A 23,594-nucleotide genomic window follows, 5' to 3' on the forward strand; every position below is an offset into this window, starting at 1 on the left:
CGGATTGGATTTCCTTAGGATTCTTCCAATGAATCTCAGTCTGGCATGTGCTTTACCGACTATCAACTTTATATAATCATTCCATTTTAAATCACTCCTAAGCGCACACTCCGCTGCAGAGTGAAAATCTCATTCTGGAAACATCCCCCAGGCTGTGGCTAAGCCTTGTGTCCGCTATAGCCTTTCTTTCAGGAGTGCTAGTTCTGCAAGGTTCGCAGGAGAGCTTCTGTAAAGTTTGGAAGGTAGGAGACGAGATACTGGCAGAAGTAAGGCTGTGAGTACCGGGCGTGAGTCGTGCTTCGGTAGCTCAGATGGTAGAGCACTTGCCCGCGAAAGGCAAAGGTCCCGAGTTCGAGTCTCGGTCGGGCGCACAGTTTTAATCTGCCAGGAAGTTTCATATCAGCGCACACTCCGCTGCAGAGTGAAAATGTCATTCTGGATTATTCCGTTTTGTTTATTAATATCTCACTTGATTTTGTATTAGTTATAAGTTTTTCTAATGCGGCACAAAAAAAGATGTCAAATTGATGTAAACAAATAGAGGCCGTTTCCACGTGGCGGGACACGGGCAACGGTGTGAGTGGGGGCGGGAGCCGGAGTGGTGTTACTTTCAGTCACACCGGACCCCGGACCCAGTCACAGCGGCTAAGTGGCAACATACGACCCACCATAAGAAATTAGACGGTGGGTCATATAAAATAAGCAGCTAGTGAAAAAAAAACAGTACACGAGACGTAGTTCCACGTAGGACACGCATTACGACATCGACGGTAATATCAGGGTAACTCATATTGCGGAACATCCCTTCCAGGAAGTCGTGATCGAGTCTATCGAAGGCCTGTCTGAAGTCAAGAGCTCCCAAAAGCCCAGGCATAAGACGAGCGTGAGCAAGAGCGATTATGTCCCGATAGCGACAGAGGGCAGTGCGGATGTTGTTGGTACCTCCCAAAGAAGTTTGATTGGGGAAAACTATCTACTGAGCTATCCGTTTAAGCCACACACGCAACAGCCGGGTAAGATCTTTCTGTCGCTGTTGAGTAACGTCAAGGGAATCGCATATCCGTGAGGTACCCGACGCTTGGAGATGGGAATTGGGAAACCATCGAGTAAACCGTCTGGAATCTGCACGAAAGGTGACATAGTGACATAAGGTCCTAACAAACTTCCGTCCACACTGGCGCCAGAAGAGGACGAGATGTCTGATAAAACTCCAGTGGGAGACCATCAGGGCCTTTTCCTAGAACCCGCCTGGAGAGCGTGACGTTAGCAAAAACATCCATCGTCGCATCGACGGGAACCGAGCCAAAGGATGTCGTAATATTTGCAGGACAGTGAGTGACGTTGTTCAGAGTACTGCGTAACGTAACGCGCATGGAGGGCAGACCCGATGTCCTGTTGGGCATCAGAATGCTGCCCATCATCAGTCGCAAGGACGTCAATCAAATTCCTCCGACGGTGGCGTCGTTCCGCTATGCCGTGATACATAGATGGACGCTCTTGCACTAACCTATCGTGCGCGCGCGCCCTGACCATGCCTCCTTCAAGGTGGCGGCGAGAGAGGAATGTAAGCTGCGCCTTGGCACGATTCGCCATCTCCTGGCGCTCTGGCGAATGCGGCATCATAGTACATTTCCGGAGAATGGAGAAATGGAATTCCTGAGTCCGTCGCCGCCACGCCGCAACCTGCGTTCCTAACCAATCAAGTCCTTGCGGAGAGCAGGCTATGCACAGAGCACCAACCACGGCAGGGCAAACTGATAGGCATCACGGCGTCGACGACAAGCTGCCCACGTGGTCCCTATGAGCGGCCGGAAGTCGTGTGAAATAAGGTGGGTCGTGATCAGTTTCCATGGTCCGTAGCCGCGCCACACACTTTGGCGGCAGTGACTGATGGCGCAGATACGAGGTGCATTCAAGTTCTAAGGCCTCCGATTTTTTTTTCTAATTAACTACTCACCCGAAATCGATGAAACAGGCGTTACTTGTCGACGTAATCGCCCTGCAGACGTACACATTTTTCACAACGCTGACGCCATGATTCCATGGCAGCGGCGAAGGCTTCTTTAGGAATCTGTTTTGACCACTGGAAAATCGGTGAGGCAATCGGTGAGGAGCCAGGTCAGATGAGTAGGGAGCATGAGGAATCACTTCAAAGTTGTTATCACGAAGAAACTGTTGCGTAACGTTAGCTCGATGAGCGGGTGCGTTGTCTTGGTGAAACAGCACACGCGCAGCCCTTCCAAGGCGTTTTTGTTGCAGTGCAGGAAGGAATTTGTTCTTCAAAACATTTTCGTAGGATGCACCTGTTACCGTAGTGCCCTTTGGAACGCAATGGGTAAGGATTACGCCCTCGCTGTCCCAGAACGTGGACACCATCATTTTTTCAGCACTGGCGGTTACCCGAAATTTTTTTGGTGGCGTTGAATCTGTGTGCTTCCATTGAGCTGACCGGCGCTTTGTTTCTGGATTGAAAAATGGCATCCACATCTCATCCATTGTCACAACCGACGAAAAGAAAGTCCCATTCATGCTGTCGTTGCGCGTCAACATTGCTTGGCAACATGCCACACGGGCAGCCATGTGGTCGTTCGTCAGCATTCGTGGCACCCACCTGAATGACACTTTTCGCATTTTCAGGTCGTCATGCAGGATTGTGTGCAGAGAACCCACAGAAATGCCAACTCTGGAGGCGATCTGTTCAACAGTCATTCGGCGATCCCCCAAAACAATTCTCTCCACTTTCTCGATCATGTCGTCAGACCGGCTTGTGCGAGCCCGAGGTTGTTTCGGTTTGTTGTCACACGATGTTCTGCCTTCATTAAACTGTCGCACCCACGAACACACTTCCGACACATCCATAACTCCATCACCACATGTGTCCTTCAACTGTCGATGAATTTCAATTGGTTTCACACCACGCAAATTCAGAAAACGAATGATTGCACGCTGTCCAAGTAAGGAAAACGTCGCCATTTTAAGTATTTAAAACAGTTCTCATTCTCGCCGCTGGCGGTAAAATTCCATCTGCCGTACGGTGCTGCCATCTCTGGGACGTTTTGACAATGAACGCGGCCTCATTCTAAAACAATGCGCATGTTTCTATCTCTTTCCAGTCCGGAGAAAAAAAATCGGAGGCCTTAACTTGAATGCACCTCGTATATGCTTCATGGTCAGAGAACGCAATCGGCTAGACTTCAGCAGCCTGCACGTCACTGACAATATCGCGGGACAGGTAAACCCGATTGAGACGGCTGGAAGATTGGCTATTGAAATGGGTAAACCCCAGACGATCGCCATGAACATGCTCCCAGGAATCCACGGCAGGGAGACAGGCTGAGCAGAGCTCGGCTCGTGTTAATGCCATTTAATGTTTGTCATCTTCTATTACCGTATTGCCGCCTCGTTTTCTTATTCCATTTACTGGCGTCACTAACGTCCTGCCTCACTGGCCCGTGAGCGGCAGCAATATCGCGTATCGATAAGTGCACTGTCGTACCATCTCTGGAGCGACCGATAGTGTTTCCGGGTCGTCGTGTGTCTGGCAGTCAGTTGCAACCTGACCAGCAGGGCACTTGGGGACGGACCAGCAGTGTAGTCGGGACGCAGCAGCAGTGAAGTTGGGGGACGGAGCGTGGGTGAGACGCCGCAGCCAGTGCTCGCCGACCACTGACGACACACATGAACTGTCCGACGGAGGGAGATGGGAGCGGGACAACCGTTGGTCTTTTCACCATTTCAGGGCCTGGCAGTTGGTCGGTTGGAGTGGAGCAGCGAGGAAATCTCCGTGGCGTGTGTCTGGCCGGGGCCGGGCGGAGTCCACGCGCGGCCGGAGTGTGAGGGGCTGTGCCCATTGCTACGAGGTCCGTGGCTGACCGATCCCGGACACGAAAGATAAGTTATCCTTTCGCTTGGTCCGTTGACGGTCGGTCGGTTGGGTTGTCGTCGAATGGTGAACGGTTGGCCCAACTCCCTATCTCACCTAAAAGAGCGTTAGTGTTTGAATTCCAGGCCGTCCCTCTAACATTTCAGCGCCCTTGGGTGTACTGCCTTTTTCATTGGTTCTTGTTGTTTGTACTTGTGTGGCTTCTAGCCGATTTTTTTTAAAAATGAAGGTTGTTTTGCCCTTAAGGCGTAAGATTCTTAAGGCCTTCACCCTCATTTAATGAACTGTTTCACGTAAGACCTTTGGCATTTTAAAGGTTTTAATGTTGTTGAATTTTAATTTTTGGGCCTTCAGCCGATTTTGAGTTTGAGTTGTTTTGCTCTTAAGGCCTTCAACCTACATTAAAGAAGTGTTTCACGTAAGGCCTTTGGTATTTAAAAAAAAATTATGTTATGGAGTTTTAAGTGTTAGGTCTTCAGCCGATATGAATTTAACTTGTTTGCTCTTGAAGTGTCTGATTCTTTGGGCCTTCAGCATAACTAAGGAACTGTTTTAAGATTAGGCTTTGCCTTTTAAATGTCTGTTTAGGTTTGAGTTTTGCCTAATTAAGAACTGTTTTACGTAAGGCTTTGTGTAAAAAAAAAAAAAAAATAAAAAAAAACGTTGTTTAGCCTTAAGTGTTGGGCTTCCAGCCGATTTTGAATTTAAATTGTTTGCTCTGAAAATGTCAGATTCTTTGGGCCTTCAGCCTAAATAAAGAACTGTTGTAAGGTAAGGTTTTTTTAAGTTATTGGCCTTCAGCCGTTTTTTAAAGTAAAGTGGCTTCCAGCCGGTAATTAAGTTCAAAAGATTAAAGCTGTGTGTTTAAAAGAATTTTTTTTTTTGGGGCTCTTGTAATGTTTGATCAAATAATAAAGTTGTAGGTTCGTGTGTAACTGACACCCCCTTACTTTGGTCCCTTTCCACAATTTAAACTACCTGTCCTGTCCTGCGGGTTTACGCTGGGCGTTTCACAGGCAACTACATCAGCGAGGATATCGTCAAGTAAGAGAATCACCACCGCACTATCATTAGCGTAAGCATGAGATACATGTGCTGCAAAACCATGGGGAGCACAGGAAGTTGCAACATGCACCTCCTGACTGCTGAAGGGGAGCTACGTCAACGGCCACGGCATACAGCACGTCACGGAGTAAAACCAGTTTGTGGAGTACGCGAGTGGTATTGACATTGACTGTGGATATGCAATAAGTCTGGAAGGCTGCCATCGCCAGAAGTACAGGCGATTCAAACACGGGGGCTCAGAGGGAACTCCCTGATAGGCCCCCACGGAAGGGAACATCACTGTGACGAGGAGGGAGCCGACTCCACCAAGCGGGATCCATCGACCTGTACACCTCCAGAATGTCCATCCTCAGCATCGACATCATCCGCCCAGGAGACAAAAGTGTCACCAGGAGCATTACCAGAGGTGCGTCCACAGGTAGCGTCAGACACAGAAAGTGAGGCTATCGCATCAGACGCAGGCGGGGGAAGGTCGATGTCCGGAGGCAGGGAAGGGCGTCGCGTTTTCAAGTGTCAGGACGTCAGAGGACAGCTCACAGTCTGTTGTGTTGGCAGAAGAGCCAACACCGTGTTATTAGAGGAGGCCGAAATGCACGCGTTTTAGCTCACGCAGGCTGGCGTGAGGAGGGAAGAACTACACTGACGTGAGGTCTGGAACATGACAAGGAATTAGAATTCAGAAAGCGGACGTAATTAGTGTGATACTTAACTTTAATCCATTAATGATGAACGTCGCTCTTGACGGTACACGAGTCACAATATTATCTGTTCAGAATACATTCTTGAATATGGCGCCTTGTTAGGTCGTAGCAAAAGACGTAGCTGAAGGCTATGCTGAACTTTCGTCTCTGCAAATGAGAGCGTATGTAGTCAGTGAACCATCGCTAGCAAAGTCGGCTGTACAACTGGGTTGAGTGCTAGGGAGTCTCTCTAGACTAGACCTGCCGTGTGGCGGCGCTCGGTCTGCAATCACTGATAGTGGCGACACGCGGGTCGGAAGTATACTAACGGACCGCGAGCGATTTAAAGGCTACCACGTAGCAAGTGTGGTGTCTGGCGGTGACACCACGGGGTCGTCATCCTGTGCAGACTTGCGATGGGCGCAGTCATCAGACGGGGTACGGCGTTGTCTCTTCCCTTTCCTCGGCGACCGTTGCTTCATAACATGCTGTTCCGTGTCAGATGGCGGGCGGCTATCGTCCGACATGGGGCCAAATGGCAGAAAGGCGGAGGTAGATACAGCTCCATGATCAACAACCATGGCGTCGAGACAAGACACCTTGTGCCTGCTGAAAGTCGTCGTTCATTTGTATTGCCTCCAGAAGGGGTGTAGGAGAGACAGGCGAAACTTCCATCTCGTCGTCGAGAGGAACCGACACTGGTACCGACTGATCCAGAGGGGGTGTAGCAGCCAGCACCGCCACAGACGCGTAAGAAAGAGATAACACAGTGGGCGCGTGCTGGAGGAGCGAAGTCTCCGATCGGCGTCTGAACCAGCCTACGTCGTAGACGTTCAGAACGGACCTGGCCTTCCTGGCCGCAAGCTGGACAGGTGCGCGACTGGCCACCGTACACGACGACAGCCCTTGCAGCCGGCAGTAACCAGATAGAAAGGAACGTGGTTCCGTAGTTCAAGTTTTATCTAGTTTTGAATACATTGTGGGAGTGAACAGTGAGCAACGTGTTACAAATATTTACTATCTAAAAGAGTCTTCATCACAATTTATTTATTACGGTGACCGGTTTCGACCACTACTGTCGTCATCTTCAGACCAATGAGTAAGAACCTCCTTTACCACCAGAAGGAGGTTCTAACTTATTGATCTGAAGATAACCACAGTAGTGGTCTAAACCGGCCACCGTAATAAATAAATCGTGATCAAGACTGTTTTTGATAGCAAAAACAATTTTTATCTGACAGGCACGATAGAGGACACGGTACGTCTGAAACATCTTCCACGTCTCAGCCACGCGGACTGCCCACGTTGCCGTAAGGTTTAAAAGCGGCCACTACATCGCCCGACAGTACTTAAAACGGGAGTTCGGAAACCAGCAACGTTAGGAGGCCAAAACCAGCGTGCTCAACCACGGCAGTCCCTGTACGTCCGTCAGAGTATCGGAACTTACGATCGTTAGCGTGACGCTAGACATCGTCGGCGCACAGCTCGTCATTCGGCAGCTTTATGTGCACAGTAGCACTGAGGATCGAAAAATGTATTCCGAGAACATCTTGTGGCGGGAGATGCATTTCCTCACATATAAAACGTTCAGCCTCATATGCCTTCGGTCGTTCGTGACCTAAAGGAAAAGTTAATTTAATTGTCGCTTGGCGGTGAGAAAACGCCACGATGATCAATGAAGTAGCCGCGCGGGATTAGCCGAGCGGTCTTAGGCGCTGCAGTCATAGACTATGCGGCTGGTCCCGGCGGATGTTCTAGTCCTGCCTCGGGCATGGGTGTGTGTGTTTGTCCTTGGGATAATTTAGGTTAAGTAGTGTGTAAACTTAGGGACTGATGACCTTAGCAGTTAAGTCCCATGAGATTTCACACACATGTTTTGATCAATGAAGTCGGACTCGCAATCAATCCTCTACGCGGATGCAAACAAACGCGCGCTCGCTAGCAAGCAGCACAAAAGGCGAGACGCATACAAGGCGTGTGTGCCTCACCACAGCCTAAAGCCGTCGGCACACGGACCGTGCTGTCGAACGTTAACGTTCAGCGTGCCGAGTTCAACGTGCTGCTGAACGCTCAGGAACGATGCGACTTGTGCATACGGTACGTGGGCCCCAACGTGGTATACGCGATCGCAACGCACTCCAGCGACAGTTGAGGGATGTTTCTGGTCCGTAAATCACACTGTATATCCAACGGGCGAGCATAAAATTCCCACGTTAGCTCTATTAAAACGCACATTTCTTCCATCGTCCACGAAAAGGAAAGTACCATGTCCAATCAATAAGGACACAGGCTTATAAAAGTTCCATTACAAACAGTACGTTACAAATTTGGAATACTTCTCTGCATAAGATAAATATAATTTCATCATTCCCACATTTTAGTAAAACCCCAAGGTCGGTCTTACTGGATCACTGTTCCTAACCAGTATCAGAATCTTTGCAACATGTGAATTACGAAGCGTAAATGAAGAAGGAGCAAAATATCTTTATACAAGTAGCGCAAGCTGTCCTTTAGATTAAGCCAATCGAACAAAGTCACCCCTTAAAAAAAAAAAGGTTAACTTATATTTACATAACATCAAATATTATAGTCTATACTTACATTAAACTAATAATAAAGTATCAGAACCTAATAAAAACGCGAATGTTAGGAAAAAAAATTGGTTGTGCCAGGACGCGAACCTCCGCCCCAACAAAAACCATATTTGGGTCAGCGACGCAATTTTTTTTTTTGCATTTTTTTCGTTATTGATCGTTGTGTTTGGTCGTTGCGGACGTCGCAAGACATCCTGTTCAAGTTCGGTGGTTGATCCTTCCACTCAGTTTTTTATTACAGAGGCCAACCCGGTCTCTGACCGAACACGCTGAGCTACCGCGCCGGCATTGCTAATCATTACGCTAGACCAACACCACAGCATGAGTTTCTCATTCTTAGCACTTGCTAACAACATTAATCGTAGATATGTTACTAACTAAAATTTAATTATAACAAATTGTACCAAGAATAATGCGTTTTGGGTGGATCTTCAGTGTGTCGCTGCCAACAAATAGCCTACTCTCATTATACGCAACTTACAATAATTATTTTGCCACGAATATGATGTTTCTCATTATTTTATCGGAACGAATCACACAGTTAACAATGGGTTTTGCAGTGATTCTCAATTTGCTGGTGCTCGGAACGGCAAAAATCCATATAGGCTTGAAATGAATGCCAATATGGCGCCTCACACCTCTGTACTGAAGGGAGACGGCGTGCTTGTGACGTAGGTGGTGTTGTGCCATCTCATTGGTCAACGCTCAGACGCACGCTCAGAATATCTGACATGCCAGATAATGCTCTGCACGTTCGGAAAGACTCCCGAGCGTGCTATTCCACGCTGTGACGCCAGAAACTCGGCACCCTCAACGCTCAACGTTCGGATGTACGGTCCGTGTGCCGACGGCTTAAGGCTGTCTGGCTGTTGCGCGCTATCGGCGCTCTCGGCGAAAAGAGTTTACCATGCGGGTACGTAAGCGGCACCTGTAAAAGTTTCTTTCCTCGATTTTTGGAAAAGTATATGTTTGTGGACCCTATACCTGACGATGAAAAATTTTCTATTTACAATTATCTATCGATACCTCCAATTTTGAGTCGGCTGCTCATTAAAAACCTTGAGGGGTGATTTTCAGAAAAACAGGGGAGTGTTGAGCCAAAATATTTTAGAGTGCTTCGTTTTATGTCGTACACAAGCGAACTGATAAATTTGAACCGAATCGGTTGGCCGTGTCTGAGGCCTTGCCCTTGTAAGTACATGTTCACAACAGAAACAGAATATCCCCCTAAGAGGAGGATGAGATGCGATGGCTGTACGCCACAAAAAGCGAAACTGATTGCATTTTCCGGGAAAGTTATGTCCAGTATTTTCTGGAATGTCTTCTTATTGACTGTGTTGTAAAAGTTATAGTGAAAGCTGGTGACGACTTCTGGATGAAAACATAGTGAGTGACATTAAGGGGCCGGATAAAACTACGGAAACATCAGAAACAAGTCGCATTACCATGCCCAATAGGCGTAGGAAACCCGCTGGCATTCAAAATAGCTTACAAATGGTTCAAATGGCTCTGAGCACTATGCGACTTAACTTCTGAGGTCATCAGTCGCCTAGGACTTAGAACTACTTAAACCTAACTAACCTAAGAACATCACACACATCCATTCCCGAGGCAGGATTCGAACCTGCGACCGTAGCGGTCGCTCGGCTCCAGACTGTAGCGCCTAGAACCGCACGGACACTCCGGCCGGCAAAATAGCTTCCAGTCGTCTCGAAATGGATACAGAGAGGTCCTCTATAGTTCTCAGGGGAATCTAATACCATTCTTGCTGCACAATAGCGGCAAGTTCCGATAACTACGATTGAGCCGTAACATATCTCTGGAGCGGTTAGAGTGGAGGCTTTTCTTGTGTCTGCGCTTTGCCACGTTGCGTCTGGTCGCGCGCGGAACAATTCGAAGGCGAGGCGCCTTCACCGATGCGTCCCCCCTACCCTTCACATCTACACCATTCATCTCCTTTCCCAGGGTGGCTTCCGTCGATTCCCTCTCCTCGATGATGCCCTCTCATCCTCCATTTATCCCTCCTATTAACTCTGATCCTCACCCTCCCTCTCCTCTGTCCTTTCCCTGGGCTCCCTCTTCCCCCCTTCCATTCTGTTTTTTTTCCACCTACCCTCTCTCTGCCTCCCTTCTCTCTCCCGAGTCCTTTTTGCTCTCCTTTCCCCTGCCTTTCCCACTCCTTCTCGCGTCTATGTCCCCTCCCTCCATCGGCTCCCCCTTTTTTCTTTTCTCTCCTCCCCCTTTTTCCCCCTCTTAGGACCGGGTCTCCCCCTCATCTGACGCCGTGTCACCTGAATAGTGCTGTTATAAGTGAGTTGAAATATAATTGCCTCTGCGCTACTACGAGAGCTGGTTGTTTCGATGCCTGATAAATAAAGTTTGTTGTTGAGAATCCTCTATGGACTTGCTCCTTTCGTTCCCAGCAGCCTCGGGACCTGCTGGCAAATTGCACAATGCACTCCGAACTACACAGCATTGATACTGGGAAGATATCGATCCCAGTTATTCCAAGATTTTCCACAAGCTCTTAACTTCAATAATATTAATGTGACAGGAGAGAGGCGACCATTATCTTAATAATCAGTCGGTCATCATTCAGGTTGACTGCGTCGCAATGGTAAAAGGCAAGCATGTGGCAAGGAATGACTTTTTTGTTCATACGACGCGTTTCGGAACTTATCCACAATAAGCGCCGTATCTACGTGCATTAATCGCTCGTGGATGTCTGATAATGAATAAATTCCGAAACGCGGCACATGAGCAATACAGTCATCTAAGTCTGATGTTTTACTTTTACCATTGAGGCCCTATCAGCCTGATTGCAGAACAACTGGTTGTTTTAACCTCAAGTTTGGCGCCGGATAGCAAATGACAAAAGAAATATTTTTTCGTGTGATACAATCAACAATTTTCGGATTCGCCCCTGGGGGTCTGGGGGTTAGAATAGACTCGAGGTATTCCTGTCTGTCGTAAGAGGCGACTAAAAGTAGTCTCACACTTATCGGCCCTATGAGTTCAGGTCCCATTCTACGGTTTGACCTGCCACTTTCTAAATTTTACAGAAGTGCGGGCGATATGGGGAAGGACGCCTTACGTGATGCATGAGTTATCATATTGCTCTTAGATTCGATCTCCTAAATCTCTTGTCATGGCTTTGCATCTCCACCTGTGATTCAACTATTTGGGCGAGGACACTTTCCAGGGTATGTCATCTTCTTCTGTTGTCTCCTGTCCTCTTTCGCCCCCTTGACAATACTGGATTTCTCTGCACCCAATATCCAGCACGGTAGGCAGTCCTTTGTGGTGGGGTCGTCATGTACTCATTTGATGGTAGCCCCCTGACAACACAGGGATCGCACATCTGATGTCTGAACTGTAAACTCCCCACGTATGCCAAGGAGCAGATGTTCGTCTTCCCAGGGCATCAGGACTCCCGGCAATGGCCATCCTGCCAGGTGGCCTTTGCTGTGGCTGGGTGGCGCCCGTGGGGAGAGCCCCTGAACGGAGTGGGTGGCATCAGGGCGGATGACCCGCAATGAAGCAGACTAAGCTATCTCTTGCTGGTGACCACACGGCACCAGCAGTCTCTAAGAAGGGCAAGATCGAATACACCCTATGACCCTAAGCCGTTTCCCTCCCCTGCTACACCATGGGAGGAACGTAGGACTACGTAACGGTGAAAGCCATATTCACCTCTGTTTCTAGTCTTTAGCAGAACTGGTAGGGACTAGCAGAACTGGTGGGGACTCCTTTCTACCTACGAAGCCTCAATTTTTTGTTGAACACCAGGAGGATAAGTTTGGAGAAGTGACAGCGCTGTCCAAGATGGAAAACAGCGCAGTTTTGATTCACTCAACATCCCCCACACAATCCCGAGCGTTAATTGCCTGTGACAAGCTGGGTGATATTTCTGTTTCCGTCACTCCCCATAAAAGCCTCAGCATGGTCCAGGGGATCATTTCCAGTCACCTCCTCTTGCAGTCTGACGACGAGCTCCGCAGCAATATAGAACGGCGGGGTGGTCTTTTGTTCCGGCGCGTTTACAGGGGACCAAAAGACAACAGGATTGCTACCAGTGTTTCCATCTTGGCCTCTGAGGGTGATTCATTGCCTGAAAAGGTCAAGGTGATGGTTTACCGCTGTGATGTGAAACCATATGTCCCTCCCCTATGTGGTGCTTTAAGTGCTGTCCCAAGTGCCAGTGGTTCCTCACTCTGTGCCACGAACAGTGCACCCTCCAGGCCATCAGAATACATCCATCCCCTTAGTGTAGGGGGCCAATCTTCCTCCGTTGCTCCCAAAGCACCTACTTCGGGAGCAAGCGACATCGGTTCCCTCACCCCTGCCAGAGAAGCAACAGTCTCCTCCAGCTCCTCTCATATGGAAAGGGTCCCTTGGGGCCCTCTCTCCCAAGGTCTCCCCTAATGCCACAGCTGACACTCGCCAGGCACTCAAGGAGCCAAAAGCTGCTGGACGAAGAGCTTTACGGTCTTCCTCCATGCCTGACGCTGCTTCAGAGAAATCTTCTCAGCAAGCCCCTAAAGACAAGCGAGAGAAAAAGCAAAGTAACTTTTTTTTGGTCATCAGTCTACTGACTGGTTTGATGCGGCCCGCCACGAATTCCTTTCCTGTGCTAACCTCTTCATCTCCGAGTAGCACTTGCAACCTACGTCCTCAATTATTTGCTTGACATATTCCAATATCTGTCTTCCTCTACAGTTTTTGCCCTCTAGAGCTCCCTCTAGTACCATGGAAGTCATTCCCTCATGTCTTAGCAGATGTCCTATCATCCTGTTCCTTCTCCTTATCAATGTTTTCCACATATTCCTTTCCTCTCCGATTCTGCGTAGAACCTCCTCATTCCTCACCTTATCAGTCCACCTAATTTTCAACATTCGTCTATAGCACCACATCTCAAATGCTTCGATTCTCTTCAGTTCCAGCCGGCCGGTGTGGCCGTGCGGTTAAAGGCGCTTCAGTCTGGAACCGCGTGACCGCTCCGGTCGCAGGTTCGAATCCTGCCTCGGACATGGATGTGTGTGATGTCCTTAGGTTAGTTAGGGTTAATTAGTTCTAAGTTCTAGGCGACTGATGACCTTAGAAGTTAAGTCGCACAGTGCTCAGAGCCATTTGAACCCATTCTTCTGTTCCGGTTTTCCCACAGTCCATGTTTCACTACCATACAATGCTGTACTCCAGACGTACATCCTCAGAAATTTCTTCCTCAAATTAAGGCCGGTATTTGATATTAGTAGACTTCTCTCGGCCAGAAATGCGAGTCTGCTTTTGATGTCCTCCTTGCTTTGTCCGTCATTGGTTATTTTACTGCCTAGGTAGCAGAATTCCTTATCTTCATTGACTTCGTGACCATCAATCCTGATGTTAAGTTTCTCGCCGTTCTCATTTCTACTACTTCTCATTACCTTCGTCTATCTCCGATTTACTCTCAAACCATACTGTGTACTCATTAGACTGTTCATTCCGTTCAGCAGATCATTAATCCTTCTTCACTTTCACTCAGGATAGCAATGTCATCAGCGAATCGTATAATTGATATCCTTTCACCTTGTATTTTAATTCCACTCCTGAACCTTTCTTTTATTTCCATCATTGCTTCCTCGATGTACAGATTGAAGAGTAGGGGCGAAAGGCCACAGCCTTGTCTTACACCCTTCTTAATACGAGCACTTCGTTCTTGATCGTCCACTCGTATTATTCCCTCTTGGTTGTTGTACATATTGTATATGACACGTCTCTCCCTATAGCTTACCCCTACTTTTTTCACAATCTCGAACAGCTTGCACCTTTTTTTACTGTCGAACGCTTTTTCCAGGTCGACAAATCCTACGAAAGTGTCTTGATTTTTCTTTAGCCTTGCTTCCATTATTAGCCGTAACGTCAGAATTGCCTCTCTCGTCCCTTTACTTTTCCTAAAGCTAAACTGATCGTCACCTAGCGCATTCTCAGTTTTCTTTTCCATTCTTCTGTATATTATTCTTGTAAGCAGCTTCGATTCATGAGCTGTTAAGCTGATTGTGCGATAATTCTCGCACTTGTCAGCTCTTGCCGTCCTCGGAATTGTGTGGATGATGCTTTTCCGAAAGTCAGATGGTATATCGCCAGACTCATATATTCTACATACCAACGTGAATAGTCGTTTTGTTGCCGCTTACCCCAATGATTTTAGAAATTCTGATGGATTGTTATCCATCCCTTCTGCCTTATTTGATGGTAAGTCCTCCAAAGCTCTTTTAAATTCCGATTCTAATACTGGATCCCCTATCTCTTCTAAATCGACTCCTGTTTCTTCTTCTATCACATCAGACAAATCTTCACCCTCATAGAGGCTTTCAATGTATTCTTTCCACCTATCTGCTCCCTCCTCTGCATTTAACAGTGGAATTCCCGTTGCACTCTTAATGTTACCACCGTTGCTTTTAATGTCACCAAAGGTTGTTTTGACTTTCCTGTATGCTGAGTCTGTCCTTCCGACAATCATATCTTTTTCGATGTCTTCACATTTTTCCTGCAGCCATTTCGTCTTAGCTTCCCTGCACTTCCTATTTATTTCATTCCTCAGCGACTTGTATTTCTGTATTCCTGATTTTCCCGGAACATGTTTGTACTTCCTCCTTTCATCAATCAACTGGAGTATTTCTTCTGTTACCCACTAGTTACTGTTGCTGTTACTAACTAGTAGTGTGCTAAGAAACAGGATCCTCTGGTGGCCCAACACCACCACTCCCTATCAGTTCTGCCTCTGAGGATGCAGTGGAGATGTTAGTGTCCCCTGTAGACCTGGATCTCACTGATGCCTCATCCACCATAGGAATGGCTACAAATACTCTGTCGGTTGTAGCAGGTGACCCTGGGTCATAACCTGCCTCCTTGCGCACTTCATGCCTTCCCATAGTCACGATAATGTCATCCTCCAGTGGAATTGCGGAGGTTTTTTCTACCAACTGGCTGAGTTTTGGCAACTCTTAAACTTCTGCATTGTCCTTCAGGAAACCTGGTTCCCGGAAATGCGTATCACTGCCCTCCATGGCTGTTGGGGATATTAAAGAACCGTAGTGATTATAATAGGTGGAGTTTGTGTCTATGTCCTGAACTCAGTCTGTAGTGAACCTGTGCCCCTTCAAACTCCTCTTGAAGCTGTGGCTGTCAGGATAAGGACGACGCAGGGAATAACTGTCTGCTATGGAAGTCTTCCTACAGATGGTGGAGTACCCCTGAACGCATTGTCTTCACTAATTGATCAACTCCTTAAACCTTTCCTACTTTTGGGAGAGTTTTAACGCTCATAACCCCTAGTCGGGTGGCACCGTGCTTACTGGCCGAGCCAGAGATGTCAAAACCTTACTTTCTCAGTTCGGCCTCTACCTCTTAAATACAGGTGGCCCCCACACAATTCAGTGTGGCACACGGCACATATTCGGCCATTGATCTCTCGGTTTGCAGTCCTGGCCTTCTCCCATCTATTCACTGGAGAGCACTTGACGACCTGTGTTGTTGTGACCACTTCCTGTCACTGCCCCAGCTGCAGGCCCACGGACGCCTGCTCAGATGGGCTTTAAACGAGGCAACCTGCTACGCTTTCACCTCTGCTGTCACCATTGAATCTCCCCCACATGGTGACATCGATGTGGTGGTTGAGCAGCTAACTACAACGATCGTTTCTGCAGCGGAAAACGCGGTCCCTCGATCTTTAGGATGCCCCTGACGGAAAACAGTCCCTTGGTGGTCGCCATAGGTCACTGGGGCAATTAAGGAGCGTCGGCGAGCTTTACTGCGGGATAAGCGGCACCCTTCCCTGGAGCACCTCATATCCTTTAAATGGCTCTGTGCCCGCGTTTGCCAGCTTATCGAAAGACAGAAACAGGAGTGTTGGGCAAAGATCAAACGAGTTTTTGGGTACCAGATCCCAGCAGATGTTCCCTGTGTTAACATAAATGGCGTGTTATCCACCGACGCAAACGCGATTGCCAGGCACTTTGCTGAGCGCTATGCGTCGGAGGATTACCCCCCAGCCTTTCGCGCTCTCAAATGGCGGACGGAAGGGGAAGTCTCTCATCACTACACGCCACGATGAACCCTATAACACCCCATTTACAGAGTGGAAGCTCTTCAGTGCCTTCGCACAATGCCCTGACACAGCTCCTGGGCCCGATCGGATCAACAGTCAGATGATTAAACATCTCTCCTCTGGCTACAAGCGACATCTCCTCATGATCTTCAACCGGATCTGGTGCGATGGGGTCTTTCCATGGCACTGGAGGGAGAGCACCATCATACCAGTGCTCACACCCGGCAAAAACCCGCTTGATGTGAGTAGCTATTGGCCTTTCAGTCTCACCAATATTCTTTGTAAGCTGCTGGAATGGATGGTGTGTTGGTGGTTGGGTTGGGTCCTGGAATCACGTGGCCTACTGATTACGTGCCAGGGCAGTTTCAGCCCGGGTCGCTTTACCACTGATAATCTTGTGTCCCTCGAGTCTGCCATCCGAACAGCCTTTTCCAGACGCCAAAACCTTGTTACTGTTTTTTTTTCTATTTACTAAAAACGTATGACACCACCTAGCGGCATCATATCCTTGCCACATTATACGAGTGCTATATCTGACGACCACTCACGATTTTTATCCAGAATTTCGTATCGCTCCCTACTTTCCGTGTCGAAGTTGGTGCCTCCCATAGTTCACCCCATATCCAGGAGAATGATGTCCCACAGGGTTCTTTACTGTATCTCCATTTTTAGTGGCCATTGACAGTCTAGCAGCAGCTTTAGGGCCGTCCGTCTCACCCTCTCTGTGTGCAGACTACTTCTGCAGTTCGTACTGCTCCACCAGTACTGGTGTTGGTGAGCGGCTCCTACAGGGAGCCACCCACAAAGCGGAGTCATGTGCTCTAACTCACGGCTTCCACTTTTCGGCCACAAAGTTGTGTGTTACACACTTCTGTCGGCGTCGTACCGTTCATCTGGAACCAGAACTTTACCTTATTGATGATCCCCTCACTGTAGGGGAGACTTATCGATTTTTAGGACTGGTTTTCGACTCCCAATTGACTTGGCTTCCTCACCTTCGTCAGCTTAAGCGGAAGCGCTGGCAGCACCTCAATGACCTCTGCTGCGCGAGCAACACCAACTGGGGTGCAGATCACTCTTCACTGCTGCAGCTCTAGAGAGTCCTTGTTCGATCCCGCCTTGACTATAGGAGTCTGGGTTATGGTTCAGCGGCGCCCTCGCGTTGCGTTTACTTGACCCAGTGCTCCACTGTGGCGTTCGACCAGCGATGGGTGCTTTTAGGACGAGTCCGGTGACCAGCGTCCTTGAAGAGGCTTGAGTCCCTCCACTGCAGGTTAGGCGTGCAGAACTTTTGGCCAGTTAGATTGCACACGTTCGTGGTTCTCCTGCAAATCCGAATCACCGTCTCCTTTTTCCACCCACAGTGGTTCATTTCCCGCATCGGCGGCCCAGGTCAGGGCTTCCAATTGCAGTTCGTGCCTGATCCCTTCTTTCCTAACTGGAGTCCTTGCCTTTACCACCTACACTTGAGGTCCAATCGCGTACACCTCCATGGTGTACACATAGGCTGCAGCTTCGCTTGGACCTTTCACATGGCCCTAAGGACTCAGCTAATCCCACAGCTCTCCACTGGCACTGCCTCTATGTGGACATAATCTGCAGCTGGCGTCAAAACTCACTGTGTGCGAAGGTGGTGTGCTTTTGGAAGAGGGAGGAGGTCTTATGCGTATTTGTGTGTGTGTGTGTGTGTGTGTGTGTGTGTGTGTGTGTGTGTGTGTGTGTGTGTGTGTGTGTGCGCGTGTGTGTGTGTCTGTGCGTGTGTGCTGTAGAATTATATGGTAGTTCTTGGCGACATGGGATGGTGACCGTGGATAGCAGAGGGGACTGTGTGCACCATTGCAGCCCGAGCTGTCGTGTTAGGACCGTAACGCTGGCCGCAGGATGTCGTGTGCGTCTGCACTCCCCCATCACTATTGGTCCCAAGTGTGCTGGCGCATAGCCGTGGCTGGACTCGGTTCGCCTGTGGTGTTGAATCCGATCGATTGTGTCTTTGCGAACGCTCTGTTTAGTTTGCGGTTTTCAGAATGCCTTACTTTGAACATTCGTGATGTTTAATGTTTTCTTTCAGGTATATCACGTTAGGTACTAGGGAACATTTATTATGTCTTACCAAAAAATACGCGTTTGTAGGAAACGAGATTTCCGCGAGAGAACTTTGTTCTGATTAAAACAGCCACGCTGAGAACTAGAACAATGTGGCCATGTCTAAACTTACCCTCACGTTACTTTTGTTGTGTATTTTGCTTGTTCACATAGGCTTTATTCTATTATTAAATTCTGACTAGAGTCATTTTGAAAAGCATACATTATGGCACAATTTTATATTTCTCTCATTTGTCATATCTTGCTATCTTATTAAAGTGTCGAACTGTTGCTGTTCTCGTTTCTGATTAAGTATTTGAAAGAACACTTTGGAGCGAGTTGTTACTTCATCTGGATATCAGAAAGCTCTTTCCTTTCCCCATCTTTCCTTAAATAGTTAAGTGTAGATGCGTGGCTAAGTGGATTTCAATCCACCGCAGGCCATCAGCCAAGTTTCGCTTCCTCAGAGTAAGGTAGTTCTAACTTGACTAAAGTGCACGTCATTTACGACGGCGGCCGAGTTTAGGTTCGTTCTGCGCATCTGACGTCACAAAACAAAGTCAGCCAATGAACAGAGAACGACGTTGCCAGAGCTCGACTGCAGTGCAGAGCATGGACGAGTGTCTTCAGTTTTAGAAACGTTCAGTCATAAATAAAGTAATTGAACAAAAGCAGTGTCTTGATAGCAGACTTTCTTTTATAGAAAGTTTGGAAAAAGCATTCTTTATACCAATCGCTTCATATTCTATTAATTAATTAAAACAAACAAGCAATAAGCCTCCTAATTCAGGCGATAGCAAGGAAAGGTGTTTGTATCATTCTCACTAACCGCTTTTTCACAATAAAGAACAGTGGTAATTGTTTAGTTTAGGTTCTGAGTTCAAACCTGGTTTGGTGCTAAATTTTCTTTATTTAAAAACAATATCAACGTGTCTTACTTCATAAATTTTATTCGTTTGAATGTAATTTTTTGAAATTTGTAGTGGCAACTAAAATCGACCATACGGAAAGTATACGCTATGGACTTCTACCTCAGCAAACTCTTCAAAATTTCGTGCAATGGTTTACTACATTTAATGCTGCCCAATAACTGTGTTGAACATCGAAACAAAATTAAGTCATTTATAGGGGAAGGTATCATCCAAGAAGATGTGTAAAAATCAAATTTTTGGGCCCAATAGTTTTGTGAAATCGAATGATAAGTGTGTCAAAGCAGTCGGAACACCATGTGTCTGCACAGACGAGCAGTGCAGTAACGACAAAATCGCAACACAGCGCGGAATGCGGGGAGCACGTCTCTGTAGCAGCGAAATGGTTAATGCGGCCATGGTGGCTTTACTTCATAAACTGCGCGCTCCCCGCTAAACGTAAGTTTGCGAACTATACTATACTATGGCACTGCTTCTCTTGGCGCGTGCAACTGGCAACGCAGCAATCTCCCGCGTCTGGGCGGGCATGCGCGAACCGCCAAGATAAAAGAATTGAACTATAGGATTGTCCACAGATATTCAGTAGAGAATGAAGCTTCTGGAACACATTTGTCTGGGTAACATATTTAAGTGTTTAACATTGCAGGATCACAGGTTTGTGTAAGCACAAGACGAGCCACTGCAATGTGAAATGCTGATGCATTAACTACTGGTGTAACCGACAGTATGTTGAATACAAGTATGCGGACGTGCATGCATTGTGCCGTTCGGGTGCCGGATGTCAGTTTGTGGAATAGAGCTCATGCATGTTGCACTTCACCGGTCAAACGTGGACAGTTAATGCTGTTTGTGGATGACACTGTAGTTATCGTCCAATATGTACTCACCTGGAGACAGATCTGGTGACTGAACAGGCCAAGGCAACATGTCGACACACTCTGTAGAGCACGTTGGGTTCCAACAGCGCTATGTGGACGAGCGTTGTCCTGTTGGAAAACATCTCCTGCAATACTGTTCATGAATGGCAGCACACAGTCTGAAACACAATTTTGCAACCAGCGTGCGCGGAATAACCACCGGAGTGTGCCAGTTGTCATATGAAATCGCACCCCAGGTCATAAATGGAGCGCCGGCTGGAGCGGCCGAGCGGTTCTACGCGCTTCAGTCTGGAGCCACGCGACCTCTCCGGTCGCAGGTTCGAATCCTGCCTCGGGCATGGATGTGTGTGATGTCCTTAAGTTAGTTAGGTTTAAGTAGTTCCAAGTTCTAGGGGACTGATGACCTCAGATGTGAAGTCCCATAGTGCTCAAAGCCATTTGAACCATTTGAGCCATAAGTCGAGGTGCAGGTGCAGTGTGTTTAGCAAGCAGACCAGTTAGTTCCCAGCCCCCAACTAGCCTCCTGCTGAGCAGCACACGGCCATCGCGGACACATCGGAAAACACAAGACCTCAACTCTGTCCTCCAATGAACTCTCGCTCGACACCACTGAAGGCGCAAATGGCAGTGGTCTGCGGTCAGTGTAACGCACTCTACGGAGCTGTCCTTGAAGTAACCGATCTGTAACAGTTCGTTGTGTTATTTTTATGCCAAGTACTGCTGAATTTGCTACTACAGAGGTACGATGCGCCAGAGCCAAACGCTGTACACGCTGGTTGTCCTTCACAGTAGTGTCACATGGCCGTCTGGAGCCCGATCTTCTTGCGGCAGTACGTTCTCGTAACTACTACTGCCAGCAGTCACGTACAGCCGCTACATTCCCGCCAAGTCTTCCTGCAGTATCGCAGAACGAACATTCAGCTTCTCGTAGCCCTTTGCACTATCTCGTTCAAACTCGGTGAGGTGTTGATAATGAAGTCTTTGTTGCCTTAAAGGCGTTCTTGACTAACATAAACTCAACACGCCTAGTTTCAAAGGTAACTAACGCCCACGGCAGTTACAGCGGGTATATAAAGCAAAGCTGATTTATTTCCTCATAGTGGATGATGACGATGATGATGTTTGGTTTGTGAGCCCCCAACTTCGCCCGTACAAATTTCCAACCTTTGCTCAGCCCAATCTCGCCACTTTCATGAATGACGATGAAATGATGAAGACAACACAAACACCCAGTCATCTCGAGGCAGGTGAAAATCCCTGACCTCGCCGGAAATCGAACCCCGGACTCTCATGCGACTTGCGTGAGATTTGGATGACACCGTCTTTCAGATGTAGCATCACGCATACCAACTTTACCTTATGTCACACAACTGCCTCTTTTTTTCTCTCGCGCCAGGGTAGTTGGAGCGCGTGGCTAGCACGCACGCGACAGGCGTGGCTCCACAGCGATGACTGCTGGCTGGGCCGTTTCTTTAAGACTCTCCTGTGTCCGGCGCCGACCCTTGAGTCTCGCTGTTCTTCGGAACACAGTTCTAATGTAACTTCTGGTTTTTTTTGTGAAGGTTAAATGCTGATTATTGTTAGGGAACCACTCGATTATTTCTGGAACGTGCTCAGAAATGTTTTTAGTGTAAGTGTAAGATTTTCATTTGCTTCCTGTTTCTGTAAATTGTTCACCTTTATTGTACTTGGACAAAGCTGAATGACCGCCCTGCACAAGTAGTGAATAAGATCGTTGACTCTGTGTTTAGTTTTATCTACGATTCACTTGTTAGATAGTCAGTTGTGCAGCACTGAGGCATTCTTATTTGTGGCTGCTGGAACCTCCAGGCATAGACCACAAACAATGTAGACCGCGCACTTCCGTATCTCTACAGTATCAAGGTTTGAAACCAACACCTAAGTTACGTGATTCGGGGCAAAAATTTTTAACGCAGAATTGGTTTTCTGGCCATTCCTGAACAAAGCGTGTGCAATGTTCTGTTGTCCTTCTGAAACAAACGAAATAAACTTGTATTTATGATGTCGCGGTTCCACATCCGAGTCGGCCGCGGTGGTCTAGCGGTTCAGGCGCTCAGTCCGGAACCGCGCGACTGCTACAGTCGCAGGCTCGAATCCTGCCTCGGGCATGGATGTGTGTGATGTCCGTAGGTTAGTTAGGTTTAAGTAGTTCTAAGTTCTAGAGGACTGATGACCACAGATGTTAAGTCCCATAGTGCTCAGAACCATTTGAACCATTTTTTTCCACATCCGAATAGCTATACAACACGTCATTTTATTGTTTACGTCAATGCCTGGGTTCGGCTATAGGCGAAGAAGACTGTAACCGTGGGCACGACTTCACAAAACGCGCAGTAACCGAAAGTGTGAGCTTTCTGTCCAGAATCACGTGACTTAGATGTATGTTTCAGTATAACGACTTCATGCTCAGTCTATGTTTCCTACGGTCTATGTCCCCAACATCCACTACACAGTGATGGTCATCATCAACCCGCCACTTTTACGGGTTTCGGTGTCACCCCACCTCCATGTTATTTATTTATTTGCTGTTGCCTTTTAGTCTGTTATCTACATACTAGAACAAATCAAATGTTGGGCATGACTGGCATGAATATATCACATAATATTTTAACATAATTTCAAATGCATTAGCCGGCCGCGATGGCCGAGCGGTTCTAGGCGCTCAGTCCGGTCGCAGATTCGAATCCTGCCTCGGGCATGGATGTGTGTGAGGTCCTTAGGTCAGTTACGTTTACGTAGGTCTAAGTTCTAGGGGACTGACGACCTCAGATGTTAAGTCCCATAGTGCTCAGAGCCATTTGAAACATTTTCAAATGCAGTAGTGTAACTACGCACTGTAATGTTTAAGAGATGAAAATCTGCATATAATATCTACGAAAAAAGAAAAAAACATTAATAATTTTAAAAAATAATCATGAATAAATGTCTGCACTGAGAGATGGCTGTGAGGGTGTCAGGAAGGCATTCGTGGCCCTCCCCGAGGCCCATCTGCTCACTGCTTCCGGAGAGATGCTACATGCGACTCTGCCGCGACGTGTGTCGTTGTCATGGCGTATTGCCTCGTATTGGTTGTCTCTCTGCCATGTAGGCTTTCAGTTCGGGAGCTGATGCTTTGGTTGTCACTGAGTTATGTCACAGTTCCTCATTCCTTATTCGATGTCGCTCTTGTGTCCTGTATCTGATTTGCCTTAACATATTCACACTTTTTCAGCCAGTATTGTGCACATCTCTTCCTTGCGACTAGGTGTAATGGTAATGCATAACATCACCAGCAGCGTCTTCCTCCGTGTTGTTCCACACACGCCTGTCAGGCGCAGGTATAGGCCTACACTTGTCTGTGCTCGCCGAATAGCTTGTGCTGACCTTACTTTCCTGG

General features: G+C 47.7%; 1 protein-coding gene across 1 annotated transcript in view; it reads right to left on the reverse strand.

The window, feature by feature from the left end:
• Positions 1–23,594, reverse strand: part of LOC126095334 (ras-specific guanine nucleotide-releasing factor 2-like) — a 1,914,760-nt gene that overhangs the window by 858,405 nt on the left and 1,032,761 nt on the right. The gene's annotated exons all lie outside the window — the stretch shown is intronic.

Source organism: Schistocerca cancellata, chromosome 8 (assembly GCF_023864275.1).
Source record: "Schistocerca cancellata isolate TAMUIC-IGC-003103 chromosome 8, iqSchCanc2.1, whole genome shotgun sequence".
Taxonomy (NCBI): domain Eukaryota; kingdom Metazoa; phylum Arthropoda; class Insecta; order Orthoptera; family Acrididae; genus Schistocerca; species Schistocerca cancellata.